A 15,612-nucleotide genomic window follows, 5' to 3' on the forward strand; every position below is an offset into this window, starting at 1 on the left:
ATTTCAAATGTTCAGCTTTAAAGCGAATTATCTCATCACTCAGTGCTCTAAGGTGAGGGACATGCATTTATAGCAAGACCAGAGACTGTCCTGAACATTTTGATATGCAACACATGGGGTGCCATGTTATAACAAATAAATGTAAAAGGTGATTAAAGGAAACATCTAAAAATCGAGAAAATACCCTTAGACTCCAGAGGGTTAACTAGGTTGGGATTGTATTAATGCCATAACACACAATTCACATCATTTCCATCCTGATTTAATTAGATTTTTCCTTTAAAATAATACAAGAGATGGATTGGTTGATTTTTGTAATGCAATGCAAATTTATTCCAAATAGATCAATTTAAAACAGATAGGTTGATTACATATGTTGTTGAAGAAAAGCAGAAGAAAGCATTTGTTTGATCAGATGGACCATCATGGACTCAGGCAAAGTCGATCTCTCGTTGTTCCATCGCTTCCTGCTCTTTCTTCCCGCTGTTGCAGAGAAAGAAGATTAATAATTTAGACAAAAATAAAACAAATCATGAATCAAAAGCACCTTCAAATAATTGAAATATCAAGAAAAATAACTTACATGATACCACCTAATTAAAAAAGAGAGAAAAAAAAGTTTAGTGCGATGCATTATTCTTTGTGATACTGTGCATTATAGTTTGTGATAATCCGTTTTATAAACATTCATTATTATATTGGAGTTCTCATATTTGATTTGGAAGAGGGAGTAGCACACAAGGGAAAAACCCCAAAAAGCATTATGGAGCCTCTTTAAGTGATGCGACGTAACAACGATTTCTGCATTAGTTTGAAACCAAATTGTTGCCGGGTCCAAAATTCCCACAAAGGACTTTTGCTTTTTTATGTTAGAATGGACTAAAACGCCAAAGCAATACATTTACTCTCAGTGGAAACACAATGTGACTTTACCATAGTTAGTATGATGATGATTTCCATGTGCATGATTGCCACCCTGATGATTGCCTTTTCCACAATTCCAAACCTGACAATAGCAATATGTATCATTCCCATATCCACTGGTTCCTTCAGCCATGAGGACCACCAGCATCAACACCAGGAACATCATAGCACACTTCATCCTGAAAAACAAAAACACAACATGTGTCACTCAATCAAACTATTTCATCCACCAATTTACTACAGCTATAAGTCAGAGTATATATTCAATGATCTTTCAAATCCCAGAGACTTAATTTTGTGTCCCTGAGACACTTCACCCAAAATTGCTCCTGTGGGGATTGTCCACAGTATTGAGTATGTAAGTCGCTTTGGATAAAAGCTTCTAACAAGTAACATGTAATGTAATGTAATATAAAAATGTAAAATATTTCACCTGATTGAGAGTCTGAACCAAGAGGCTTGCCAAGAGTGCAAAGTGAGATCTTGAAGTGATGTGACTCTCTCTGTCGAACCTGTGTCTTTATAAAGGTATGGTGGAACTTTACATATATTTTGCATATATTTCACAACACTGAATTTTGCAATATCAAGTTCTGTGGAACGATGACAACAGATTCAACCCCGATCACCTGTGTGTGTGTGTGTGTGTGTGTGTGTGTGTGTGTGTGTGTGTGTGTGTGTGTGTGTGTGTGTGTGTGTGTGTGTGTGTGTGTGTGTGTGTGTGTGTGTGTGTGTGTGTGTGTGTGTGTGTGTGTGTGTGTGTGTGTGTGTGTGTGTGTGTGTGTGTGTGTGTGTGTGTGTGTGTGTGTGTGTGTGTTTGTGAAATAACACCAACAAAATGTACTTAAATATCTCTTATTGTTAAACATTAATTCTTCACATTATCATTATTTTCAGTAACTTTTACATTTGCTTGACAGTGCATGCTGTTTCCAGATACTAAGCATTGTATTGGTTTAAAAATATTGTGTAACCAGGCTTCGAGAAATTGTTTTTCACGTATATCTTAGAAAATAATATCATAATAAATAAAATCACATTGTGCATTTCTCAACACTAACCATGCATGCGGTGTCTGTGAAGTCCATGCATCACAGTGACTAGGAATCATACGTTTTGTATTAGATCACATAAAAAAAAGGACATTTTTCAGAGACACAATTTCACTCAGAAACAGACATTGTAAGAGTAATTATCTTGTATTATTTCATAAATGTACTTACTTCAGATCTAAACACGCTAATATAAACATTAAAAAACAATGTTGATATAAAGTTACAGGAACTTAAAATAGAGAGACAAAGCAGAGATTACTTTTTTTATCAAAGCTTTATTCAGCAGGACAGTATGCAATGTTTTACATTTTTCAAAACCAATTGGATCAGTGACCTGTTTCCACACGGGTTGAATGTAAAGATTTTAGTCACAAAAAAACGGAATCAAGAGGCACAAAATACAAAAATGAAACTGGAAATGTGCATAATATGTCCTCTCTAAGTAACGCTCCCAAACCTGGTTATTATTATGTAAAGCTCCTAGGAATACATTTTTTTCATTTTAGACATGAATTACACATTTATATACAGTGTAATCCATATATTTCACTACTTTTGTCAACTTAAGACTTTGGTGAACCAAATCTAAACACCACAAAAATTGGATGAAATGAGTACATTTGTGTTTTCACAAGTGTTTTGAAGATTTCCAAAAATCTGATGTCAAATGTTCAGCTTTAAAGCCAGTTATCTCATCACTCAGTGCTCTAAGGTGAGGGACTTGCATTTATAGCAAGAGTAGAGACTGTCCTGAACATTTATATATGCAACACATGGGGTGCCATGTTATAAAAAATACATTTAAAACGGTGATTTAAGGAAACATCTAAAAATCGAGAAAATACCCTTAGACTCCAGAGGGTTAACTAGGTTGGGATTGTATTAATGCCATAACACACAATTCACATCATTTCCATCCTGATTTAAAGTAGATTTTTCCTTTAAAATAATACAAGAGATGGGTTGGTTGATTTTTGTAATGCAATGCAGATTTATTCCAAATAGATCAATTTAAAACAGATAGGTTGATTACATATGTTGTTGAAGAAAAGCAGAAGAAAGCATTTGTTTGATCAGATGGACCATCATGGACTCAGGCAAAGTCGTTCTCTCGTTGTTCCATCGCTTCCTGTTCTTTCTTCCCGCTGTTGCAGAGAAAGAAGATTAATAATTTAGACAAAAATAAAAACAAATCATGAATCAAAAGCACCTTCAAATAATTGAAATATCAAGAAAAATAACTTACTTGATGCCACCTAATTAAAAAAGAGAGAAAAAAAAGTTTAGTGCGATGCATTATTCTTTGTGATACTGTGCATTATAGTTTGTGATAATCCGTTTTATAAACATTCATTATTATATTGGAGTTTTAATATTTGATTTGGAAGAGGGAGTAGCACACAAGGGAAAAACCCTAAAAAGCATTATGGAGCCTCTTTAAGTGATGCGACATAACAACGATTTCTGCATTAGTTTGGAACCAAATTGTTTGCGGGTCAAAAATTCCCACAAAGGACTTTTGCTTTTTTATGTTAGAATGGACTAAAACGCCAAAGCAATACATTTACTCTCAGTGGACACACAATGTGACTTTACCACTCAATGCATGACTTTACCATTGTTAATATGGACATGATTTCCATGTGCATGATTGCCACCCTGATAATTGCAATATCCACTGGTTCCTTCAGCCATGAGGACCACCAGCATCAACACCAGGAACATCATAGCACACTTCATCCTGAAAAACAAAAACACAACATGTGTCACTCAATCAAACTATTTCATCCACCAATTTACTACAGCTATAAGTCAGAGTATATATTCAATGATCTTTCAAATCCCAGAGACTTAATTTTGTGTCCCTGAGACACTTCACCCAAAATTGCTCCTGTGGGGATTGTACACAGTATTGAGTATGTAAGTCGCTTTGGATAAAAGCGTCTAACAAGTAACATGTAATGTAATGTAATATAAAAATGTAAAATATTTCACCTGATTGAGAGTCTGAACCAAAAGGCTTGTCAAGAGTGCAAAGTGAGATCTTGAAGTGATGTGACTCTCTGTCGAACCTGTGTCTTTATAAAGGTATGGTGGAACTTTACATATATTTAGCATATTTTTCACAACACTGAATTTTGCAATATCAAGTTCTGTGGAACGATGACAACAGATTCAACCCCGATCACCTGTGTGTGTGTGTGTGTGTGTGTGTGTGTGTGTGTGTGTGTGTGTGTGTGTGTGTTTTACATTAAAAAACAATGTTGATATAAAGTTACAGGAGCTTAAAATAGAGCGACAGAGCAGAGATGACTTTTTTTATCAAAGCTTTATTCAGCAGGACTGAATAAAGATATATACGATATCCATTACTTTTCCTATAAATCTAATTCTCACGTTGATATAAACAGTAAGTAACAGAGCTTACCCTGGAGACATCCTGCGAACAGATTTGTGAGCTAAACAGAAGGAACAAAAACAAACATTTAATAATTTAAGTATGTTTTAAATGTTTAAATTGATGATGCCCTCTGTAAGGGCAGCAGTGGGAAATAGCTAAGTACATGTACTCAAGTATTGTTCTTCTGTACTTGTTTGACATATTTGTACTTTACATTAGTATTTAAATTTCAGAGGCAGATATTGTACTTTTTACTCCACCACATTTAAATTAACACTCACTTTTGTGTTTGGACATTTAACACTTGAACCGCCAACGGGTGAATTTTACCCGCAGCTGTTTTTTGATTGTATGTAACTTTTTTTCCATAACATATTAAAGTCTCCCAGTCCGTGACTTTTCCTGAAAGTGTGTTATGTAGCACCCTCTGTTGTTAACAATTGTCAATATGCAGTCAGATGGAAAAAATTGCCAAAAACAATGCCATTTATACCTATATTCGCCAGCGGGTAATATTTACCTCATAGAAAATGCAGCGTAAACATGACGTATTGCTATAGCAATGCCTTTTGTCTACTGCGGTTCCTTATAGATAGAGAGATAGATAGATTGAGAGAGAGATAGATAGATAGATAGATAGATTGATAGATGGATAGAGAGAGAGATAGACAGATAGATAGTTATAGATAGTGTAACATCTTGGAGAATACAAGATCTTGGATGATTGAGCTCACGTTGAGGACGTAATTCATGTGTGCAGGTTACGTGCCAGTTGAATAAAGATGGACACTCGGAATGAGAGAAGTAGTCCGCGTCGTCTATTTATGTAGACAATTATATGTTCATAGAACAGAACATTACAGATATATCGATAGAGATAGATAGAGAGATTTGTACCTAAACAAAACACAAGTCTAACACCAAGCGTTTAAATCAGCACTCTTAGCGATATTTTAAACTTCATGCTATCTGCACAACCTATATCATATGAAAAGCTGAGAGTCCACAGATTCTATTGGTATAAGTTTCATTCTTGTGCGATCAAAACTCACTGTTTTGTATGATAAATAAAATAACATTGTACCTTGAAAATCTATAGCGGGTACATTTTACCCGTTGGCGGTTTTAGGTATACAGCGACCTCTGGCGGTTCTCGTGTTAAAAACACTTGAAATTATGATACGGTATAATGCAGTACTGTATTACTAATCTACTCAAGCCTCTACAGGACTGTCTCAGAAAATTAGAATATTGTGATAAAGTTCTTTATTTTCTGTAATGCAATTAAAAAAACAAAAATGTCATACGTTCTGGATTCATTACAAATCAACTGAAATATTGCAAGCCTTTTATTATTTTAATATTGCTGATTATGGCATACAGCTTAAGAAAACTCAAATATCCTATCTCTAAATATTAGAATATCATGAAAAAGTATACTAGTAGGGTGTTCAACGAATCACTTGAATCGTCTAATTAACTCGAAACACCTGCAAGGGTTTCCTGAGCCTTGAAAAACACTCAGCTTGGTTCAGTAAACTAAATCACAAGTATGGGGAAGACTGCTGATCTGACTGCTGTCCAGAGGACCGTCATTGACACCCTCCATCAGGAGGGTAAGACACAAAAAGAAATTTCTCAAAGAGCAAGCTGTTCACAGAGTGCAGTTTCAAAGCACATCCACAAAAAGTCTGTTGGAAGGGGGAAATGTGGCAGGAAACGCTGCACAACCAAGAGAGATGACCGCAGCCTTAACAGCATTGTGAAGAAGAGTCGCTTCCAGAATTTGGGGGAGCTTCAAAGACAGTGGACTGAAGCTGGAGTCCAGGTATCAAAAGTCACTGTTCACAGACGTGTCCGGGAAATGGGCTACAATAGCCGTATTCCCATGGTCAAGCCACTTCTGAACTCAAGACAACGGAAGAGGCGTCTGACTTGGGCTAAGGAAAAGAAGCACTGGACAGTTGCACAGTGGTCCAAAGTCCTCTTTTCAGACGAAAGCAAGTTTTGTATTTCATTTGGAAGTCAAGGCGCCAGAGTCTGGAGAAAGGCTGGAGAGGAGCAAAATCCAAGTTGCTTGAAATCCAGTGTGAAGTTCCCACAGTCAGCGATGGTTTGGGGAGCCATGTCAGCTGCTGGTGTTGGTCCACTGTGTTTCATCAAGCCCAGAGTAAATGCAGCTGTGTACCAAGAGATTTTAGAGCACTACATGCTTCCGTCTGCTGAAAAGCTCTATGGAGATGAGGAATTCATTTTCCAGCATGATCTGGCACCTGCCCACAGTGCCAAAACCACCAGTAACTGGTGTACTGACCATGGCATTACTGTCCTCGATTGGCCTGCAAATTCCCCTGACCTGAACCCCATAGAGAATATGTGGGGTATTGTGAAGAAGAAGCTGAAAGACACCAGAACCAACAATGCTAATGAGCTAAAGGCCGCTATTGAAGCATCCTGGGCATCCATAACACCTCAGCAATGCCACAGGCTGATTGCCTCCATGCCATGCCGCATTGATGCAGTAATCCGTGCAAAAGGATTCCCAACCAAGTACTGAGTGCATTAATGGACATTTTCAAATGTTTGATTGTGTTTTGCTGTTATAAATCTTTTTTTTTTTACTTGGTCTGAGGAACTATTCTAATTTTTTGAGATAGGATTTTTGAGTTTTCTTAAGCTGTATGCCATAATCAGCAATATTAAAATAATAAAAGGCTTGCAATATTTCAGTTGATTTGTAATGAATCCAGAATGTATGACATTTTTGTTTTTTTTAATTGCATTACAGAAAATAAAGAACTTTATCACAATATTCTAATTTTCTGAGACAGTCCTGTAAATGGAGTCCATATTGACAAACTAAAAAACTAAAATGCTCTTTCATGTATGAAGAAAGGGTGAAATAATAACCATAATAAAATCATACTGTGGAAAGATCCATTCTGCGAGTACTTTTTACTTTTGAGTTACGTTCCAAGTACAAATTGGCAGATAATTCTACGTTTTATGATTCTGAAAAGGGCCATTGTGCAGAATGAGTACTTTTACTTTTTGTACTTCAAGTATATTTGAATGCTAATACTTTTGTATACTTAAGTTAGTTAAGTTAAAGCTCTATAGTACAGTTAATTATGAGGACGACCAGCGACAGCACAAGAAATATCATAACCAACTTCATCCTAAAAAAACTAAAATACATATAGAGTTAACCATGACTCTGCACTTTTATTTGTACTCGTCTGAACTTCCATATACTAGATACTTTTTACTTCATTTTCTGTTGAGTATACTTTGTATAAATTAGTTTTCTATGAATATTGAGCTAATTAAAGCTAACAGCAAAGTGTTTTAATGTTCAAATAACTGTCTTAGCTGTCACATACATGATTTTGCATGAATTCAAGTCAAAATAAAGATGAAATATTAGCTTTTTACCTTCCAACAGATTGATTTTCAGAGTCAAAAGACTGTTTTCAAGGACTGCAAAGGTGTCAATTGTGATATGAACAGCTAATGGGACCTTTTGTACCAACAGTCACTGTCACTTAGTGGGTAGGGCAGTGGTGGGTTTAACGTGCTATTCTCCTAAAGTGGTTGGAGTCTCACTTCCATCTGTCACGTTACTGTTAATTTTAAGTAGAACAAATAGGGTCATATCAAAAGCCCACAATCAATATGTGAGAAAATACGGAACACATAATGGTTTCATTGGTCATCCTCAAAAAAACAAAATGTTAAATTCAGAATTTCAATTTATTAGTGTAACTTTTAGACCTACAGGTGATATTAAACCCTGTAATAGTTAAGTAGTCTCAGAATGAAGCTATAGATGCATTTTTTATTTATTTTGTTCTATTTCTATATTTTATTTGACCATTGTTAAAACTTAGATGCACGAGTAACTGGACCCTATCCTCTTACATAAGTGGGTCTAAAAGGACCCGTATTAGAATAATGTGTTTTTATGCCATTTTTGTCATTTCGGTTAAGAAAATCACTTGTATCATATTTAGTATTATATTTTGGTTCACATTAGAAATATTTTATATTTAATTTTTCACAATTTATTATTTTAGAATTTTTTTTTACATTTTGAAAAAAAAGGTTTTGAACATATTGTCCCAAAGATCTCCGCTATTCTGAGAACCTCACAGTATTCCAGTCCCTTTTCAAAACTCATCTCTTCTCCTCTTGTCTACTCATAGCCCCCCCCATCAATACATGCCGGTTGATCAAGTTTGATAGCCCTATACCCCCCACCCTAACCTTCCCTTATATTGTAAAGCGATGTTGAGTCCTTGAAAAGCCCTATAAAAATATAATGATGTATTATTATTATTATTATTATTATTATTATTATACTGACAGGTATCAGAACTTGCTGTGTAAAATAATCTTCCTGCGAGGTGTCACTTGTGATGTAGTCTGTGTGGTCTACAGTGAATGTAATCCTGACAGCCACAGGTGATAAGAATCAAAGGTTCCCAGAGGATTCCATAGGAAATGCATGCGGGTCATTTTTAACCCATTTATGGAAACTTGGGGTAGAAATACTAACAATACAATTTCTTAAAATGTGAATGGCGTGATATCCAAAACATGTTTTTTGAGGAATAGCTGGAATATGAAATGATAAAAAAATTAATTACAAAATACTTGAAGAAAACCACCTCACCGGGTCCAAAAAGATCCACTTATTTATCTAAGGGTTAACAAAGAAAACAACTTGCATACAGTAGGGTCATGTATGTCTATAGGTTCAATCCGAAGTAGACACTCATATTAGTCAAAGTCAAAGTCAACTTTATTGTCAATCTTCCAGTTTGTGTGTACAGACAGAGATCGAAATGCCATTTCCCATAATCCCGAATATAAAAACAAATGTATAGAAAAATATGTGTGCAAATATGTATGTAACAGAATCAAAGACACATTTTGATATGTGCACACATTAAGACCTACATAAAAACACAACAATCAATATATACAAAATAACAGTCACTTCAATATTTGAGAATCTACATAAGTGCAAAATTGTACATAGAATGTGAAAAATATTAGTGCAAGATAGATTCACATCACCGTTAAATTCAAATACATGAAAAACGCACATGTTGTCAGCAGTCTTTAACTAAGTCTTGCCTCATAACTTGTTTTAAAGAGGTTCTAGAAAATGTAAATATGATTTGTTCATCAGAAAAACAGTTTGTGAAACCAGCGTGACTATGGCATTTCAAAACACCAGTATAGGGAAATGGTCAAGGTCTTCATCATTGTGTTTACAATTATGCAACATAACAAGCTAGCTGGGAAGGGGGAAGTGTGAAGATCGTATCAGATGTCAAGTCATCGTGACTGCGTAAGAACATTTATCAGCAATCAACACATTAACACTAGAACCGCCAACGGGTAAATTTTACCCGCAGCTGTTTTTTGATTGTATGTAACTTTTGTTCAATAACATATTAAAGTCTCCCAGTCCGTGACTTTTCCTAAAGGTGTGTTATGTAGCACCCTCTGTTGTTAACAATTGTCAATATGAAGTCAGATTGCAAAAATCGCCAAATAAATTGCCATTTATACCTATATCCGCCAGCTGGTAATATTTACCTCATAAAAAATGCAGCGTAAACATCACGTGTTGCTATAGCAACGCCTTTTTTCTACTGCGGTTCCTTATAGATAGAGAGATATATTGAGAGAGATAGATAGATAGATATATTGATAGATGGATAGAGAGAGAGATAGACAGATAGATAGTTATAGATAGTGTAACATCTTGGAGAATACAAGATCTTGGATGACTGAGCTCACGTTGAGGAGGTAATGCATGTGTGCAGGTTACGTGCCGGTTGAAGAAAGATGGACACTCGGAATGAGAGAATTAGTCCGCGTCGTCTATTTATGTAGACAATTATATGTTCATATAACAGAACATTACAGATATATCGATAGAGAGAGATAGAGAGATGTGTACCTAAACAAAACACAAGTCTAACAACAAGTATTTAAATCAGCACTCTTAGCGATATTTTAAACTTCATGCTATCTGCACAACCTATATCATATGAAAAGCTGAGAGTCCACAGATTCTATTGGTATAAGTTTCATCCCTGTGCGATCAAAACTCACTGTTTTGTATGATAAATAAAATAACATTGTACCTTGAAAATCTATAGCGGGTACATTTTACCCGTTGGCGGTTTTAGGTATACAGCGACCTCTGGCGGTTCTAGTGTTAAATGGACTCTTCGACCAACACCCAAATGTTGAGCAAGAAACTTTCTGTAAGCGCTTTACCGCACCAACAGTTATAATCACGGGGGGGGAAATGCCGCTTATTAGTGTTACTTTAAAGAATGAGGCTTCGAGTTGGGCTTTTCCAGCGTCAATGCATTTAAATGGGTTTTTATCCTCACATGCTAATCACTGTGCATGTAGAAGATGGAAAAAATGACTCAACGTTGCAACTTCTTATTTGAAGTAAAGCATTATGTTTGGTTCAACAAGTCCTCCAACTCATACGACCAAATAGGTTGATTGTTCAAGCCCTTATTACGACCAAATAGGTTGATTGTTCAAGCGCTTATTACGACCTATAATCACGTTTTAAAGTTTTCGACCTCTAGTGCTCCCGTTGATTGCAAACGCTCCGGAGTGTCGTATATGCACAAATAACCCTCTGGAAAATCCTAAATTGTAGGATAGTTTGGCCATTAAAATGGGTTTTGATTAGATTTCTCGCGAGACGTATTTGTACTTTCAGAATCCATGTCCAGTGGATGTATAGGATCTATAGTTTGATAGATATTACAAAGATGATTTGAGGTCTCGCCAGGAGAATGTGTAACGGCAGCGTCTATGTAAAGTTAGAGTCAACACTCTCGGGGTGAAAACAGTATTTCCGTTCTCGAAGTTTTCATAATAAAACCGTATTCCCCCCACTGTCAAATTATTTCAAAGCTATATCTGCAGCACTCATCCACTAAAAACTTCAGTTTATCCTTGTTAATTACACAACATTAATTGGATTAAATTGTGTACAATGCTTTTGTGTTTTTCCCATAGGTTTTTCCATTTCGATTCTGAGAGACACATTTCTTTTCTCAGAGGTTTTGATGCTAAAACATCTACTTAGCTGTAATCCTCAGCTACCGTTCAAGCTTGGTGATTGGATGTTTTAGCCTCAATGCACATTGGGATATGGTGTTTATGCGATACGAAATCCGAAAACATAAAAAAAAAAAACAATACTTTATTTCAAGTGTGCTTGCTTTTCTCTTTGGAAGTCATCACATAACGGCATTGTAATACACAGTTCGGCTGCATTAAATATTACACATCTGCCATAGTTCTTTATTTATAGAGCCCTGATGAGAAGACCTTTGGACAAACTGGAAGAAATGCCGCCGAAACTGAATATGTGACGTGGATCATAAATGTATCAGCAATTAAACAACATCTTCCATTTATTTTCACACAATACGTCTCCTAGCAGTATCAATAGTAATTCGGCTGACTTTTATATTTGATCCAATTCATAGATAGGTTATATTTACACCATAACGGTGCACAGCTGATAGAAAGGGACTTGTAGTTTTTATAGATATTACTGATTCTCTTTGAATATAAGAATGTAAATACTGAGTTGAGAGAATAGTCAGGGGTTTTGGGTGATGGGAGACACATCTATGGAATCACAATTTCAATGGCTTACCATTAAATTACGGATATACCAGAGATGGAGTACTTGAGTCCTGGACTCGGACTCGAGTGCCGATTTTCGGGACTCGTGACTCGACTCGGACTCGCGCACTGATTGACGCGACTCGGACTTGGACTCGTGAATTCTCGCGCACGATGACTTGGACTTGGACTCGTGAATTTTCCCCCCCATGATGACTCGGACTCGACTTGTACATTGACGCTCCGACTTGGACTCGGACTCGAGCAAGTTTTCTCTGGAGTCTGATGTCCTCTATCGCGTGTGCACCTGTGAGGCGACTTCACGTACTGGGCCCCGCTATTCCAGTCTAAAGATGTCTAGAGACACACCCCGCATCGTCCTGTATGCTTTCACACATTCTGCTTCCACATTGGAAAAGAGCAGCACAAAATACTCGTTATGTGGAAAAAATATTGAAGAGAAGGCTCCGTAACACATTACTCTAAGGATCGAGTTCAGACATATAGTCTGTCTTGAACACTATCATCAGAGTAACGTGATCTAATCAATAAATAAAGATGCAGCCGATAACACAAAAGCACATGACGTCATTTTGCATGTTAAGTAGCCATGTGCTTTCTGGGGCATAATCTTTATTGATAGAATGTAAACATTCACTATAATAATTGTAGCGTCCCCGGCTGAATGATGGTCGGACTCTCTAACCAATGGTATCTGTTTATTGATCACCCTTGCTTTTATACAATCATTACCAACGTAAGAGTTTGTGCCCTTATCAGCCAGGTGCTAAAAACCCAATTTAACTATTTAGTATATGTTAATTTATTTCGTCATCTATCCGTCATTATACATATGTTTGTTTACACTGCTACGTTGTCCATTGACTTCCGGTAAAAGTTCCTTCAAAAATAAGAGTCCCGATCTTATTACTATCAAAATAAAAGTGCAAAACGAAAACTTTACCATAACAAAATATTGGCATACAAATATAATCACTTCTCTAAATGGTAACTCATTTTAAATATAGTTAGACATATTAAAGGTCATTTACAATAATAATAATAATAATAATAATAATAATAGTAATATTAGTAATAAGCTTTGTATTTGTATAGCACCTATTACAAGAATTGTAGCCAAACTGGCGTCACAGCAGTTCAATAGACACATTAGTATAACATGACAGTATGAAAGCAATGTAGAGGAGCGGCTACATTTCAACACATATATCCACAAAGATTAATACATGAAGACTTGTGACTCAGACTTGACTTGGACTCTTCTTAGTTGACTCGGACTTGGACTAAGACTCGACTACGACTCTCCCTTGGTGACTCGGACTTGGACTCGGACTCGAAGAATGGTGACTCGAGAGTGACTTGGACTCGTGAATTGGTGACTTGACTACAACACTGGGATATGCCTTTCTGTCTGTGATTTTACACAGTTTACTGTTTTCACCCCGCGAGGGTTGACGCCAACTTTATATGGACGCTGCGTAAATACGTAGTACACAAAATAAAACTACACATCTTCAGATGTTATACATACATAAGTGTCCTACACTATACAAAGTTGTTCTGGCATTGTATGCTGTGTGTTATTTGTAATATCTTCAGAAACTACCTTTCCAACTCCTCATGCAGTAGACTGTTACAGGTCTATACAAGTTCATGGTACAATGCATAAGCTTCAAATCGAGAGACTGAAACTGTATTTCACAATTTCACAATAAAGTTAATAGTAATTATGTTTGATATTATTATGAAAACTTCTAGACCGGAAATACTGTTTTCAGCCCGCGAGGGTTGACGCCAACTTTATATGGACGCTGCGTGAATACGTAGTACACGTTCTCCTGGCGGGACCTCAAATCATCTTCGTAATATCTATCAAACTATAGATCCTACACATCCACTGGACGTAGATTTTAAAAGTACATACAATTCTTGCTAGGAATGTAATCAAAAAGCATTTTAATGGCCAAACTATCCTACAATTTAGGATTTTCCAGAGAGGGTTATTTGTGAATAAACGACCCTCCGGAGCGTTTGCAATCAACGGGAGCATGTTGTTTCTTACACGACCACTAGAGGTGCTACACTTTAAAACGTGACTATGGGTCGTAATAGGCTGCTGAACAATCAACCTATTTGGTCGTTTTTTGTAGGAGGACAGGCTGGTTTGGTTTGCAGTTATGTTGGACTGTTTTTACTGTTACGAATTCACCCACATTTATGAAAATATACAAGAAACTATACTTTGGCACTTGCTAACATTACTTTTGACATAAAATGGTGTGGAGAGTTGTAAAACTTCACTTGAATGAAACTTAAAGTATATATTGAAAAATACAAAATGTTAGGCTATTTTTATGATCTTACACGTACATATATAGATTTTATATAGATTTTATATATACATATAGATTTTTTTTGTTTGTCTTTACGGTATGTCCACATAGTTGCAGCCTGTGCTCTAAAGTGCCTACAGTTTCTTTGGTTTATGAAGATGTGTGTACTGAGTGAATATACGACATCCCCCCCTTAATACATGTGTATGACCTTGTGCTTAATCTTTGTCTATAATGTAGACTCTATGTACTATCAAATGGTCAGTTATTGCCATTATGTTTTGGTGAGAATAATGAAAAAAGCAAATAACAATTCTTCACATGTTTCAGAGGAAGCAGCAAACACCGAACATATTACGTACAACTGACTTTGATGATTTGAAGATTTTCATTTGTACAACAGTGTGTGGAGTGCTACAGATGCTGGTTTAGGCAAAAGCCTTTTTTTCTTAAATTTGGTGTTATACAGCTCTTATTGATGTTATCGTGTGGAGTGCTCAGTTACCTTTGTTGTGGTCCGTTGAAGCCGTTTAATTAAAAAATGATGCATGTTTTAACTATAGGACTTCAATATTGAAGAAGAGAAATGTAACCTTGGCTTTTTTTAAGCCCCTGTCACACTGTCCCGAAATTGACACCAGATGGACACACAAATATGGAATTGTGAATTTCGCACGAAGATGGCCCCGAAGTTGGTCAACAGCCAAGCAACAGCCGAAGCAAGTACGATGCCTACAGAAGGCCACACGATGGCACCCGAACCACACACGAAAATATGGTCGTAGACTTTACTGATTATTTAGAATGTATCCAGACTCAACGTAAGAGCTTGTGCCTCTTCGGGGGGTGCTAACATTTAAACATACACTTTATTCTTTACTTTCTCCGTCTTTATATGTAGAGTAGAAGATATTACTTATCTTCGTCATGTTGTTTCCATAGCAGTAACAACTTCCTGTCAACAGCGTAAACTCGTCTTCAAAAATAAAAGCAGTAAAACAGGAAGTTAACCTAAATTACATTTAAGACATACAACTGCAACGAAAGTAATAAAAACAATGTTATATCCTTTTCAGTTTCACAGAACACAAATTGGGTTATTTACATAATATGTTTACATGATTTTGTTGTGCAATAAATGCAATCTCGATGTCATCGTAGTATAATACGATGGCTACACGACGGCATTGTG

The 15,612-nt window shown here is 36.3% G+C and overlaps 1 protein-coding gene and 1 long non-coding RNA gene across 4 annotated transcripts in view; one reads left to right on the forward strand and one right to left on the reverse strand.

The window, feature by feature from the left end:
- LOC307016392 (exostosin-1) overlaps positions 1-15,612 on the forward strand; it is a 431,895-nt gene that overhangs the window by 197,114 nt on the left and 219,169 nt on the right. The window lies entirely within an intron of this gene.
- Positions 306-7,899, reverse strand: LOC307016934. 3 transcript variants are annotated; one of them, XR_013801971.1, is made up of 5 exons: positions 7,816-7,899; positions 4,408-4,438; positions 3,975-4,057; positions 1,358-3,720; positions 306-1,103 (listed from the first exon to the last, which is right to left on the reverse strand). It is a non-coding gene; the product is annotated as an uncharacterized lncRNA (long non-coding RNA). The 3 variants fall into 3 exon arrangements; XR_013801972.1 differs by having other exon boundaries at positions 3,975-4,051; positions 7,816-7,855; XR_013801973.1 differs by having other exon boundaries at positions 3,975-4,965; positions 7,816-7,830.

This window comes from Notothenia rossii, assembly GCF_949606895.1.
Source record: "Notothenia rossii genome assembly, chromosome: 8".
Lineage (NCBI taxonomy): Eukaryota > Metazoa > Chordata > Actinopteri > Perciformes > Nototheniidae > Notothenia > Notothenia rossii.